General features: G+C 39.9%; 1 long non-coding RNA gene across 1 annotated transcript in view; it reads right to left on the bottom strand.

The window, feature by feature from the left end:
* The window catches only part of LOC136992202 (uncharacterized), a 54888-nt gene that overhangs the window by 36960 nt on the left and 3856 nt on the right, over positions 1–14072 (bottom strand). The window contains exon 2 of the long non-coding RNA XR_010884286.1: positions 2057–2130. This is a non-coding gene — a long non-coding RNA (uncharacterized lncRNA). The remainder of the gene's footprint in view (positions 1–2056; positions 2131–14072) is intronic.

Below are 14072 nucleotides of genomic sequence, written 5' to 3'. Positions count from 1 at the left end.
ACTGGATATTGCACAAAAGTGAATGGCACCTATTCCTACTTCTGCCTTCTAAAAAGAAGACCCATTCCTGCTCCTGTCACTCATACTGTGCTGAGCCCTCCTGAGATCCCAGGTGACGCTGCACTGAAGTTCAGTGTATCAGTGAGGCCAAGACAGGAGTAAGCTGCAAGTTGGCAGAGACAGATCTGAACACGTACAGAGGCAAAACTGCAGATGCCAAAAGGCTCCTTTCAGGTCAAAAAAGGACGTTCTTAGTGAGTTTAGGCACCTCCACAATAGCTGAGTGGGTTTTCCTTAATTGCCTGCAGCGCCTATGATGTTAGGGGCTTGCATTCCTTTTTGCAGCTGGCAAAGCAACCTGGAAGGCAGCCTGTGGATATATTCAGTAGCATAAATGTGGGTGCCCTCTATTAAGCTTAAATAGAAGCTGAGCTGAAGTTCTAACAATCCATACTTTGAACTTTAGGACCTAATAGCTATTTTAAATGACTAAGTACCTTAATGGATCAGATCTTAGTGGAAGAAATTCAAGACTATTAGTGCTGAGCCAATACAGCACACTCCTTAGGGAATTCTCTTTTTTAACAAATAAATGCATTTTCGCTATTCATTTTACATTGCTTTCTCTCGGCTTTCTGGAAACATGTATTCACTCAAAATGTGCCTGATCATTTGTAGAGAGCAAATGTAAAAGTTGTATACACAAGAATTAACTGAAACTAGATTTTGTACTTGTATAAGCAGCTGCACTAGAGACTCGCCTGAGTTACAGCAATCTAACCAGGGAACTGAAATTACACAAACGAATGTGACTAATGAAAATTAAGGCATTCAGGGCAAAAAGTGATCCAGTAACTAAATGAAATTTAGACAAAAGTTTTAAGAGCAAAGTAATGATTTGTTCAAATAAATAAACTAGAAAACAAAAAGGTAAATTATTAAGTGTTTAAGTGTTATTTCTGCTCTATGAGGAGCATGAAGAAATGAAGCACTAATATTCCTTAATTTCCCAGAGGGGAAACTTAGAATAGTAACATGACTTGTCAAAGGCTGACAATCATTGACAAAGTCAGAATTAGCATTTGGGAGTTCCCGACTTCTGATCTCATGATCAATACATTGATTTAGTATATTGTATCTGCATTTCTAATGTTACTTGAATTTGCCTTTGGTAGAGAGAAGTAAGAACAAATGAAAGTTAACTACTTTTTTCAGACTTCATATCTGGTTCATTTCAGGTTTTGACTGATGCTTTTGGTGAACTTTTGCCTTGACAAATTTAGAAAGAGAAGACACACTTTACTTTTTGTGGAGCTTTAGAATGTATCAGCCTGCTTTTCAAGATTAAATATCAAAATAAGCAAGTTGGAAGGACAAGGGTCTCTTCTGTTCAGACACTGAAATATACTTATGTGCTGTACATGTTACTTAAAACATAATAAAACCAGAAGTTTATGATACAAGCTAGGATATGAAACAGAAAGGTTGATCCTAGCAGCAAAAAAAACTTTTCATGCAGCTGAAGTTTTAAATATCAACTGCTGAGAAATCCCAAGTTCCTAGATCTGCGTCCTTTTTCATTAAGACTGCCCAAAGCACAGTAACAGGGAAAGTTTGTTTGTCAGCTGGGGGAAGCAATCAGTATTGTTCTGCTTCCCAACCGAGAAGGCAGAGGGGAAGTGTGTGTTATTGACTTTTCTTAATATGCAAAATTTAACTGAATGTATTTTCAAACACATTGCTTTAAATGAAGCCTTCACAATTCCAGGTTTTTTTTCTTCTGCCTTTAAGCACCTTCATGAAATCCTGTGTAGAGCAATACCTTCTTAAATCACAGACAGTTATTCTCTTTTCCTGATTTGGCAAACCCATCACTTTCTCTTTTTTGGAGGATGGGAGTAAAACTTCCTCAACCTACACTGCAGTTATTTCATCATGCAGCTTGGAAAAGAGCTTTTCATACTGCTTATGTGAGGACCACAGTTGTTACTGCTTGATAAGATAAAATCTGCTCTTCTGAGTTGCATATAAAGCACATATGTACAGATTTCTGTACCTGTATAATGATTCAGTGCAGCTTGCTTACATCTTTGCATCATTACACATGAAGAACTTATCAGAGTTTGCTGGCTGGAAAAAAATACAAGCCAATATAAGAGCATTATCATGCAAAATTGCTGGGTTTGCATACAACAGAAAAAAACGGAATACCTTTCCAAAGCCACAGAGATATATATGGTTGCATCTACATTAGAATTTTGGTTTAGAGCAGTGGTGCTGTTTCAAAACAAAACCTATCCCCTTATCATCCCTGTTTGCTGCACATTTGTTTGGCTCACAGAGCAGTTTTGGTGCACAAAAACTTAGATTCCCTTCAAAGAAAACTAAATGGGAAGCTCTGTCCAGTGCATGTGAAATGCACTGCAACCTCCAACGGGGATGTAAGAGCCCTAACCAAAAAGTGATCTTTTGGACAGCTCTAAACCACTTGCATGGTGAGAACAGTCAATCCAAGAGATCGAGTTAAATGTAGTCTGACGTTCATATCCTTGAACTGCATATAACAAACATGCTGATCCTCAGCACCGACTGCTTCAGTACGTTGATCTATTCCTGTTATGCTGAATTACTCATTAACGTAGCCATAGCCAGCCAATGAGACTCAACCAAAAGAGAAAACAACCCCCCTTGAAGTAGCAAATAGGTTTTAGCACACACATTTTGAGAGGTATCTCCATAGATCTTTTTGTCATGCTGAGAGTTCTTCTACAACCCTTGCTACCACCTCCTCCTACGACATAAGCAGTACAGTTAAGATTTTAAAGATAAAGCAAGATATCTTTACTTTAAATTAACTTATAGTTCAGATAGAAAACTCCTGAAATAGTAAATTTGAAAATATGGTACTAATTTTGATCTACTATACATAAGCCAATCTGACGAAATAATAAAGTAAATGCCATCCCATTCTTAAATTACTATAGAATGGAGGATTTTTCATGAGATACACATGATGGTGCTTTAACTCTGCCACTGCTAAAGCTCTCTGTGGATTCTTTCAAAACAGTAGTTCTCTAATAAAAAATCACAGTCGGATCAGTTTCATTCTACACTAGCCATCATGCCTACCAAGAAAAATTAATTGATCACTGATGTTAAAAGTGAGGATTGGGTAGATGCCACAGGTCATGCTTGAATTAAATATACTTTGTGGAAACAATTTCTTTGACCTAACCAGTAACCTACTTTACAGGAGTAATTTCCCAAGACTGAAAATAACTGCCAACTTAGTAAAGCAGAAGGAAACGGTTTATTTTAAATCTGAATGATAATTGAAAATTATTTAAGAATGCTTTATTAAGAGCTTCAAAACTCCTGTAATTAGGACAGGAGCCTGCTTTTGGTTAAAAAGAAAAACTCCTCATTTAAGATGATGACAGCAGGGTGCTCAAAGGTAAATGCAGGTAAACTGAGTTTATCCATTTCCAATTGGGGCAACACTGAATTTACCTTCTTCTCATTTCCTGACTGGAATTCGTTTTGAAATTAACACTACCATTTGTATTATTCTGTCTCAGTTTCTACGGCGCATTTCTCAGACCTTTCAAAAAGTACCAAGAATCTCCAGAAAATCCATAGACATCAGCGCTTTCTCAGGCAATGTTAACCTCTTTTTTGCTGTGTCTGCCTTAACAAGTTACTTGGCCCCAGAAGAGCAGATATGTAGAGTGAAGCTGTTGATGCTGAGGACCCTGTGTTCACCCCATGTGCAGTTCAGTGGATTTTGCTCTGGCCTAGCTAGAGCTGGGCCCAGGAACTCAAGGATCATTGGCAGTTTGAGCGCATTTGGGGGGCTTCTTCCAGTTTCGTTGCACTGCACCAAAATTCAGTTCTTGCGTCCTGCGACTGATCTGCATGCTGAACAAGCATGGCCAAGGGACAGCTTCAAAAGCGCATGCCTGATCCAAGCAAAAAACCCTAACGTGGACACATCCAGCGAGCTTTTGGATGCCCCTCATCGATGTCTCCCGACACATCCAGGCAGACAGCGGTAACAGAATTAGAAATTTAGCCCTACTGCTTTGATTTGAACTCTCAGTGATGCCCTGGTTTTTACACTGCGGTCTGCTCTCTTAGCTGACCTACTGAAGTAGAAAAGAAAGGAGAAAATGAGCCAACTACGTGGCTTTGTTTTGGTTTTCTCTCTCCATGTTGTTCTGTACAACAGTGAGTACGTACAGGACTCCTGACTTCAGTCTTCAACTGTTTTTACTTCTCTCTGAAACTGAGGATGAGGATGCGAACTGTTCACAGTGCCCTTGCTAATCCACTGCGGGACCTGATGCAAGTCTTTTGGTCGCTCTGTACTTCATAACTGCATTTGTAAAAATGGGGGGCTAAAAAAACTTGGCTGTATCTCAGAGAGGCGGCGAGAATGAATATTAGCACAGTGTTACTTTGTTTTCTTGAGTCTTGCTACCACAATTCTGTTCTTCCATAACGCAGTTTGGAGGTGCGGAATATGATTATGATTTACGTTCATCACCCCTTTTGCAGTGATTAGCATATTTTTCTTTTGATTTTGTCTGCCTGCCTATGGCTTGCTCCTGCGTTCCCATTTAATTCTCCCTCCTCCCCCTTTCCTCCCCCTCCCGTGTTTTGTCTCGCAGGTTCTTTCACGGTCACATTGTGCTCCTCCAAATGCAGCACGCAGTTTGTCAATGGAGCCTCTGTAGTGGCTGGAAACTGAGAAGACCCTGTACTGCTGCTTGCCAGGCAGCAGGGGACCAGGGTTTTCTCAGCTTCCAGCTGCTTTTGAAGCAGCACTGATTGGTTTCTCTCACTGCTGCAGAAAAGACTGGCACACAGGAGCAACAAATTCAGCATGTCCTTCTGGCCTATTTTCAATAGATCTGCAAGTGCCAGAACAGAGATTGGGAGCAATTTGATGCTTTCTGCTCAGCTATCCCTCCCTCTATTTATTGAAGCAAGTCTCTCCCTTTGCCTTTCTACCACTTTTTCTTTCTTTTTCCTTCACTTCTTTCCTATTATTTCCCTCTCTACCATGTCTCTTTCCAGCCACTACTCCAGCCCAGCCAGAGTTTCTGTAGGATCACAAAAACGTTTTTCTCTTATGCACCTTTTGCAGCAGTATTGAAACAGTTGATGAGCAAGCAAAATCCTGTAACTCTGTAGGGTTGTGCTCAGCCATTAACAGCGCAAGGGCTTAAAAAATGCAAGTAAAATGGAGCAATGTCAGCTTCCTTTGTAATCAACATAAAGGACAAAACAAAAGTTTACTAAGTTGATTAAAGCAAGACAACCCTTTCAACAATCTTTTCAAAAGATTTCTACAACTATGAAAGTAAAAATATAAACAATGGGAACAAAAATACTTAAAAGTAGATATTAAAATATTAAAAACTTTGAATATATATTTCTCCCTCCTAAAGTTGTAAGCATCTCCAATACGCTTGTTGAACTTCCTGTATTATACAAATATCACTGCAAAGATTTTTTCAAAGCAGAAAATTCAAGCGGCTAAAATACAGTGCTGTAAGTGGGCACAGCACTCAGTTAGAAGGGATGGAGGACAAAAGCAACAGAAGTCCTCTCTAACTATATTCTATAGTCAGTGTGTGCCCTAAACCATATCCCTAAAACATTGCTTTTATAAAACTATGCAATTATATTTTATGAATCCATTATTTCCTAATTGTAATTTATATAGCCATTAGGCATTAGAAGCTTCTTGCAGACATTATGGCAGAAGCAGTTCAGAGAAAAGGTTTGGGAGATGGGTTAGCAGATTTTTAAATGAGTTCGATGCCCATATGTAGGAAACAGCATACAAGTGGTTCCAGGGAAAAAATCAGGCCAAGGCTCCATCAGGCAATAAATCCAAAATTAGGGCAGTTAATCCCAGATCAGAAATGTCACAGCCTCTTGATGCAACATGCTCACCTGGTACAGCTTACTGTACTAGATTAAATTTGTTCAAAAAGGCAAAACTTTGCCCTGTGCACTTCTGGTTTACTCAAATATCACCTTTTTTCCCACAGTTGTCATTTAGCCAGCATAAAGAAGCTGGTATAAACACTGTGTTGTGTGCTCTGGTTAATTCAACAGACATTTCATTGCACCTGATTTGGATTGAATTTATATTGCCTGGTGATCTGGTAACTCACAGAACTGGTATTTATTTTAACAAATCTACATCCTCAGTGATGAAGGCTGATGTTGATGAAGTGAAGGGGCAATATAAAAAATGAAAATGTTATTTTGGCCCAGATTTTCCTAACAGCTCATTTCCCACTTAAGTATCTAAATGAAAAGTTTCCAGTGTAATTTGTGGATGCTGAGTGTTTTTTGCATTAGACTCCTTAGCTGCAGTGCCTAATTGGGTTCCCAATGGGCCAGGCATTGTATAAATCTATTTCATCTAGACAATTAAAACAATTAAACAGAACTGTTTTGAAACACAATGACAGATTTACCAAATAGAAGCTAAGAATAGGATTTATTCAGAGCACCATGTCTTTTAAGTATGCCATAATATGGTTGGTTTTAAGAATAGTCAAGGGGGAGGGAGTATTTCACCAATTTCCTCATAAAAGAACATGGATTAGCAGGAATTTGCCTTAGAATGAGAGTACCAAGGTTTGTTCAATTGTTTGTTTGGTAACAACTTTATTTTTACAAGAAATGTTATATATTAGGCCAGAATGTATCTATTCTTGTGTTCTGAATTTGTCAGTAAACATATGGCCTGCGACAAAGCTCCTGTGAAGTCCCTTATTTATCTGCAGAACACACAAAACGAGTCCTACGTTCTCCCAGCAATGTTTAAAGAATATGTCTTAACCCTGCCCAGAAGAGTGACTTGCAGGTCGAGGAACCTATCTATTCTCCGTGCTAATTTAGCCATTGGCTGCTAGAATAAAGCTGCCAACAAAGGTTTAAGCAAGTGCCAACAGGGATGTTTTCGATGACATAACTGCTGTCTGTTGGGAACTAGACACACAGGACAACAAATCATCTCTTAGACTGCTGAGCAGCATCAGATAGGAATGACTTTCAGTCTCTACACATTTGGGCCAGACTTAGATCAATCATCTAGAGGTTAAAGGCTCTTTATCCTTTCATTTTATTACTAGTCTCCTGAGAGAGCCAGTCTGCTAGCTTCCCATCCCCTGCTTTCCCCTCTCCAAAATTAAAGAGACATCAAGTTATTTACACTTTGCATTGCATTATAATACAACATCTAAAGTAAATATTGACTATTGTTCTGCAACTTTTTGCTTCAAACTCAGTTCCACAACATCAGATTAAAAAAAAAAAAAAATCCTTCTCTTAGTTCTTGTCCTATGCTGAAAGACTGCTGAGAGTACAAACTTGCACAGTTTAGCTCAGAGCTGAGCAGCACAAGCTAAATGCCCTCCAAGTACAAATGCGTAACTGAGTCTTGTGATGTTTCCCAGGAACACAGTAAGTGGTGCCCCATATTCCCCTGCAGGCTCCAGAACCAGCTTTGCTGCTCTGGCAGCTGGGGTGAACTGGTGCCAGCAGAGCCAAGGAGGTGGAGTTTTGGGAGGCATGTAGGTGCGGCACTCTGTACTATGTTCCAGGGTGCATCCAAGAACGCTGTCAAATGTTATGCGGACTCAAGAGGCTTTATGTGAAAATATCCAGAGTGGAGCTTAGTAAAACAGATGAAAACAGCTGAGGATGGGATCTAACAAGACCTGGTTTGCTTGAGCCAAAACCACTAATTATCAGATGAAATGTCAAAGATTATGTATGTGGTAGTGCTGTAACAGATACTGCAGCTATGCAAGGCTGAGAGTACAGCAGTCCTCAGTGTATTTTTGCTACAACAGAATGGTTTCTAGTTATTTGGCAATAAGTCTCACTTAAAAAATGTTCTGTGTCCAGCCCCACCTGCCCTCCTTGCAGCTTCCCAGGGCTGCTGCCCATTCCTCTCACCCCATGCTGGCACTGGTGCCTCTTCTGACAGTGCCGATGCTGAGACCAAACTGATAAACTCAGTTGAATACTGCTGAGTTTGTCACAAGCAATGCAGATGTCTTCGCACGAAGCCCCCCAAATGCTTCTATTTTGATGCAGTGCAGAAACACTTGACTTAGCCCTTCAGCAAGCTAGTCCAGATCTAAAAGAAAAGCTATGCTTTGCCTCTGTGCCTCTGCACCGTGCGTTACACCGATGCACAGCAATGAGGCCCACCTCTGGTTCTAGGAACCAAAGGTCTCATGTCTGTGTAACTGTGTTCAGTCACGGGTACAGGAAAGCACTATGCAAAGGGTTTGCAACACCCTGCAAGCAACCTTGTGTGGTATGTCACACTGCTCTTACTGAATCAGATATTTTTAGCAGTATAAATGAATTACTCACTAGCTGTTGGGGCTGAAGAGACGCTAAAACTGCTAGTTCCGTTTCAACATCATGCTGACACAATTGTACCAGTTCTGTTTCCAGGAACGGTTCAGTTTATGTTAGCTCAGGGGTCTCAGCACCATGCTCCAGCATGTGGCCTGAGCCCAGTAAAAAGACGCAGAGGGAAGTTGGGGTAAGTGGCAGAGATTGTCTTGCTGCTGCTACAGAATAATATATCAGTGTTTAACGTTTATTATCAAAGCTTTTCCTATTTAACTGTCTTTGTAAATAGAACTTTGCAGGACTTTGTAAATAGGAAAAGGGGAAGCCTGGAGACACAGGCACCCCTTTTTGAGATGCTACACCAAATACAAACACAACGATCGTGAGGTTTGAGCTTACTGGTGACAGTTTTTCTTCCCTTCAGTTTGTGTTAGGGCCTGAAATCGCAAAGCTGTGATCCCCAAGAACTGCCTTTGTAATGCATACCCCTCTCGTTGCGTCCCTTTGTCGGGACCGTGGCGGAGCATTGTGAGGCCCCTGTCCAGGGAGCAGGTCTGCGTTATTGTTCTCGTAAATATGTACTGCTGGGTGCTGCACCGCGGACAGCATTGAGTTTGTGCATGACTGACGCCGACTCGGACAACTGCTCTGACCCCCAGCAGATGGTGGTGCAGGGGCTGCAATGATCTGGAAGTAATAGCATGTGCCATTTCTTTTTGTCTGGAACAGACAGCCAGACCCTACATTTCCCTCCCCTATGCAGCAACAGCTGTATATACAGTACAAACTGGCAAAACCCTAACTGTCACTTGAGTGTTCCTCCTCTGCCATTAATCATAAAACCTTGGCTGCTGAGATTTCATCAAGATTAAACACTGTATGAACACCACATGGCTCTTTCCAACGTTAATAAAATTGTGTGCCTTGGGGCATAGTTCAGTTACTTTCCTAGAAAAAAAAATGAGCGAGTACAATGAGTAATACTCGAAAATATCCCCCACCCCCAAATATTGGAATTGGTAGTGGTGGATTTTCTGTTTTTTTAACCTCTACCCTGAAAAAAACAAGGCAGAGGAGTCAGTATTAACTACAAAGAGCAGCTACCATGCCTTTTCATTGTCATTTATACATTTTTATCAGGGATCAAAATAAATGTTTGTTTTGAAAGAAAGGTATAAAATGGGTGAAAGTCCACAACTGATGTTTTTTCCAAGGCTATGGGAGATTTATTGCTTCAGAATGATAGCAAAGCAGTTGGTATTTGGTTTTATAAGTGAGAGGCCAGCCTTTTTATAATTTGCGTATATGAGGCATCTCATCAGGGGTCAAAGTGACTAATCGAAATAATAGCTTGTTCAAAATTGGATCTATACACATCCACTGTATGTTTTGCCCGTGGTACAAACGCCCATAAAATTGTCATGAAGGTCCAGTTCCCTAACTTCCTTGGAGAAGGAAGCAGAGATGGAATAACAGCTCCCTGCCACCCCTCTCTTAGCGGAGACGGGTACCAAAGAAAGGGGGCTGGAAAACAGCTGCACTCTAAGTATTGTGTTTCTGCCTGCCGTAACGCTTTTGTGAGGCTTTCAGAAGGCAGGCTTGCAGTGCTCAGACGTAAAATTATGGAAGGTACAAAGGCAGGACAGAAGTGACTGGGAAGGCAATGGATTTCCTTCTCCACACAATGTTTTGAGATTTTTTCCCCACTCTATATTGAAATAAAAGCATTATTTCTTGAAGGTTCCCCCCCCCCCCCCAAATAAAAACTTAAACAGATAAGCCCATGCCAAAACTGTCTGGCCATTTCTCCGAGACCATGGATATCTTTACTTTGTTTAATTTTGAGCAACCTCCCTCATTCTGTGTGAATGAAACCTGTTGTGGGTGCGTCTCTCGCAAACTCTCCACATTAATGAAATATTACTGGAGGGACTGAAGTCTCCCAGTTCCCAGCATCGTGACATAGCTCTCACCTTACAGTCAGCCCCTGCCACTAGGCTCTTGGCTGGAATGTATATTTCTCACTATCCTTCATCAGAAATTTCACCCTGCACTTGAGAAATGACCTGGTAAAGTTTGCTGAAACCAGTTTCAGTTTTGACAAGCCATCATTTTCTGAAGAAAAAGCAATGTTAGAAAATTCCTGTCCACCTCTGAATTTTGCCAGGCCTGACAAAAAAAATATAAAAAACCTCTTTCACACTTTGGAACTGGGAAAGGGGAATACACAGTTGAAAGGCATGAGAGATCAAGGAAATTCAGAAGACAAAACCTTTCTGTGGGGATCTGTAGCTCTGATCTCGAAAGCCAAGTACCTGGAAACCTGCTTGAAAACAATGGCAACTATTGTTCATCACCTATCACAGCAGCATCAGGCATAAATTGTTTGAATTTCTCTTTATGTGAGTTTTAATGAAAATTATTGTTTAGTCTGAATTCCTCCCAGAGTTTCCTGATCTTGTTTCTAGTAGCACTGCCCCGAACTACAAACACTTAAACAGAGGTAGCTTTACTTTCTTGACTAATCCCATTAGCTTTAATGAGCCTAATCGCATGAGTAAAATTATGCATGTGCTTAGCTCTTGGCAAGGTCAATGCCAGTAATGAGCAGAAAAACAAACTGATAATGAAGCCATGAGTACAAGAGTGGTTGGCTAACTAGAATTCTAGAAAAGGATACAGCTGTCTACACCATTAGAAATGAAACACCAATAGTTAAGACTAAAGAAGAGATGATTCTTACTGAATTCTGAAGCAAGTATGACAATAAATGAAATTATACTGAAAATTAATTAATTAGCATCAATGACATGTCTTCAGTAACCTCCACAACAACTATAAGCTCATTACCTTAGTTATGACTTATCTGGTCAGTCATTCATTTATACAAAGCTCATCAATATGATAACCAAGCACTAATGAATTTTAGCATTAAAAAGTCACTTGCAATCCCCTGAAAGGAAAAAAATTCAAAAGGTTATTTTATTCACAAGTGTCAGATGTCCTGGATCTGAGCAATGAAATTTTCCCAGGCAATTTGTATGAAATTTCTTTTCATTAATTACTACCAGAAATAATCTTTTTTCAGGATGAGGATTAAGGAAAATGGGCTACAGAAGAGCTAAGGTTCAAAATGATGTTCTGAGGGAGAATGAAATGAAAGTGAGAGTAAGCCCACAACAATTAAAATTTGTCACGTGACAAAATAAATAATCCAAATAGACACCAAGCTGGCAGTATTACAAGATAATTATTTTTTAGGATTAAACGTTCTTTGACCATATGTTTAGAGTACCCTAAAAAATCTACAGCTTCACGGAACATATAACTTTCTCAATTTTTTTTTTTAATAAAGAAACAGATCAAAATCAAGTATTATTTTCACTGCTTGAGGACATGAGCAGTTTCTGTAAGCCACTAAACACACAAAATTAGTTTAACTTCTTCACAGGACTAGCACAAGGTTTAAATATCACTAAATCCTCAAAATAGTGTTTAAGGGGCACCTAGTTTTATACTCTTTGTGAAAAAAATTAATTTCCCAACTCTACTCTGAAGCCACGACTGGAAAAATTCCTGTGTGCATATTTATATGTAGAATTACAGGTTAAGGGTTTCAATCAACGTTTCCTCCCATTCTACATGATGTGGTTATGAGTGAGACCTAGACTTTCCTAGTACATAGTAAAATGGGCTGGATTATAATGTCAAATAGTTTTTTAGTGGTAGTTTTATCAAGGGATTACGTGCAGTTTGTGGTTTTCTTTTAGAGTAGGCTGCTGAGGTCTTTTTTTGCACCGTTTTATAGTTAGTCTGAAATTCCCTTAAGCACCAAATACAGGAGAAAAATAGGTATAATCAAGAGTGTGGGTTTCTTTTGTGTTTGTAAAATCAAATGAATTTTCATTATTTGGGGGCTTTTTCCAAAAGCACATTTTACTTGCAGAGCCAATAAGGTGAAGTTTGTCCGCATGCATTTTTTCAAAGAGCCTAATGAACAGGAGAGCAGACTATCTGAAAAAATGCGCTCTAAGTCATTGACTTACAGGCTTGGGTGTAAGAATTTCTGTCAGTGTAAACGGTGTACTAAAATACATCATGAAAGCATTAGAGCTGAGACAGTGCCTCTGGTTAAATACTTTTTCTGCATAAAGACATCTGTTTTCATATTGGTTCAGAATGGTAACGATTGCAAATTCAATTCATTTTTAGATATGAATAAAAGCTATAAAACATCTGTAGCCATATTATAATCCTTAATTCTTCCTTTTGCTTTGTTAATTATTTGTAACAATTCATAGTTTAACTGATCAGCTCAGTCTTCCCTGTTCTCTTGATTTCAGTGAGCTCAGATGAATTTACCTTTGTTGTACTCTACTGCTACGTCAAAGTCAGTTCTATGTGGAGAAGACCGATCAAAAAGAAACAGTATGTTCTCTAGTCCATTTTGGAAGAGTGGAGGAGATTTTTACATAGATTATCCTGCTGTAGTCCTTTTCAGTAATCACTTTGTAATCCAGTATGTTGTGGTTTAATCTTAGAACTGGTTTGGCGGGTATGCACGTTAAGCATGGCACGAGGTCAGAACGATGCGGGAGCCGTGCTCCCGGCAGCATGAAGGTGGGGCCTTACAAATTTCAGCTCTGCCAATGTTTGTGCTTGTGAACACCCACCAGGGCGTGGGAGCCGGAGGCACCTGGGAGCGCTGTAGGGTAGTGGGCAGGTCCTGCTAGCCTGGAAGGCATCCGCGCTTACTCTCTGATTCATGGATTCACTGAAGACTTCTCATACCTGATATCTGTAGGAGCACCCTGGGGATGAGGAAGCAGAGGGCAGCAGCCACCACTGCAGACTACCACTGCAAGAGAGCTGTGTGTAGTGAGATGGGCTAGGAGAACAGTCCGGCACCACAAAAACTGTCGGACAGGCATCCCTCTGTGCCTCAGTGGAGAGGAGCACTGCATGAGAGAGGTTCAGGGATGGAGAGCTGTTTCTTTTAAGAGCCCAGGAAAGCTAAGAAGAGATATGCAGGGTAGTTTATATGCAAACATAGAAAACTTCATCTAATGGAAGATAATTGAAGATACTTTTTGGGGGATAGGGTGAAGAACAAAATGTAATCTAATGTAGAGTGTCTTTAAAAAGTATTTAAAAATAAAAGGTTACAGAAGTCAGTCATCAAGCTGTTCGCATTGTTAACCTACATAACCACATGATGTTATTACTGTTAACCTCATCTTCCCTCCCCCTCTTCCTTCCTATTGTTTGTTATACTCACTTCTTGCATCTTGCCTTTAGATTATAAAAACTCTTTATGCAGGGATTGTACTTGTGTGCAAGGTATAGCAGAGTAAGCCACAAACCTGACTGTAGGTTTTGGGAACTACCGTATTATTATTAAGCCTTAACAGGCAGTAAGATACAAATTAAGGTTTTTCTTTGTGCTACTGTCCTCTTTGAGATTATGCCAGACAAGTGAAAACTATTTAACAACACTCCTGTTTAAGACTGCTAACTATCCTACTCTTTATTATTATCATGTTAAGGACAATGTTGTAAATCCTCTGAGCTATGCTGAATAATAGCTTCCATTTCAAACAGCAGAGGCACTTCTGACATCTAGTTGTCCAGTTAGCACGTAAAGTGATAACTTTTGTTGGCACGTACACAGAAGT

Source organism: Apteryx mantelli, chromosome 5 (genome assembly GCF_036417845.1).
Source record: "Apteryx mantelli isolate bAptMan1 chromosome 5, bAptMan1.hap1, whole genome shotgun sequence".
In the NCBI taxonomy this organism is placed as follows: domain Eukaryota; kingdom Metazoa; phylum Chordata; class Aves; order Apterygiformes; family Apterygidae; genus Apteryx; species Apteryx mantelli.
The sequence above is the reverse complement of the archived record's forward strand: the minus strand, read 5'-3'. Positions and strand labels throughout refer to the sequence as shown.